The 1,348-nt window shown below is 51.6% G+C and overlaps 1 pseudogene; it reads left to right on the top strand.

Annotated features, from left to right (window-relative positions):
* Positions 1–909: 909 nt before the first annotated feature.
* Positions 910–1,048, top strand: LOC125526125 (small nucleolar RNA Z247; annotated as a pseudogene).
* Positions 1,049–1,348: the final 300 nt, after the last annotated feature.

The raw sequence follows: 1,348 nt of genomic DNA, 5'->3' as shown, positions 1-1,348 counted from the left end.
TTTTTATGGTATCCTTTTTTTGGAACAGAGGCAAAAGCTTTGCCTCATCTCATTAAAAAAAGGGGAATAACAAAGTATGTAGAGGGCCATTACACCTCACACAAATGGAAAGAAAACATTGTTAAACGATAGGCTTAAGTTGTGTAACGTGACATTGTTACGATTTTAATTGTGTGTGCGTGCGTGTGTGTGTGTGTGTGTGTGTGTGTGTGTGTGTTTACTTGTAAACCAAGGTAGGTGGTTAGCTAGTAGGACCGATCCCTTGTATAGTTTGGATTAGGGGCCAAACCCAAAACCACCTGCCGATCCTGTACCTCTGTCGATGATATAAACACGCATGCATCCCTGCCAAAGGCAAAAGCTTCACACCAAAACCTCGCTAGTTTTTACATGGTAATGAGAGCCTACCTCAGATTCGTCCATGGCGAGCTCATCCACAAATTCATTCCCGTCATCTCCTTTTGCACACATCGCCACCGAGAAGCTTTCAATAGGGAACAAAGCACTCTCACGCGCCACCATCCTCTCTGCCATCAGGGGCCGCAGATGGCGGGCTTCCTCGATCTGCAGCAGGTGGTGCCGCCCATGATGATCGAGGTCACTAGCGACGATGGCCAGACCAAGTCGAAGGTCCCCAACCTGGAGTTCAGCACATGGTACGCTCGGGATCACCAGGTTTTCTCCTACCTGCTGACCATGCTACCACCTGAGATGGCCATCCAAGTGGCAACTTGCCACACCGCAGCAAAGCTATGGAACACCGTGCAAGGGATGCTCACCTTGCATACCCGAGCGCGGTCTGTCGATGTCAGAGTCGCATTGGCGAATCTTCAGAAGGGCAACTCCACCATTACATAGTACATTGATAAGATCAGAACCCTTTGTGATGAGTTGATTACCTCAGGAAAATAGGTGGACGAGGAAGATGTGGTCTCCCACATCCTCGCCAGACTGGAGGATGAGTTCGATCTCGTGGTGTCCGCCATGTGCTCACAGGTTGAACCTGTTACTGTCCTGGAGCTGTACTCGCAACTTTTGAGCTTCGAGACTCGCATGAATCTTCGCGCGCGGGGCGGGGGGCTCTCAGTCCTCTGCAAATGCTGCAACATGCGGGTGCTTCAACAAGCAAAAGGACAATAGCGGCGGCGGCCGTGACCGCGGCCGCGTCTTCAATAACAAACAAGACGGCAGTGGCGGTGGTGACCGCGCCTGGAACTTCAACAACAAGCCCAACGGTAGGGGCGACCGTGGCAACGCAAGAGGAAACGACGGCGGCTTCAACAACAACTCCGCCGGCAAACCAACGTGCCAAATATGTGGCAAAGTTGGGCACATGGCGTGGAAGTGC

The sequence above is a fragment of the Triticum urartu genome, chromosome 7A, assembly GCF_056163025.1.
Source record: "Triticum urartu cultivar PI428250 chromosome 7A, HENAU_Tu73, whole genome shotgun sequence".
In the NCBI taxonomy this organism is placed as follows: Eukaryota; Viridiplantae; Streptophyta; class Magnoliopsida; order Poales; family Poaceae; genus Triticum; species Triticum urartu.
This window is presented reverse-complemented; position numbering and strand designations above follow the sequence as displayed.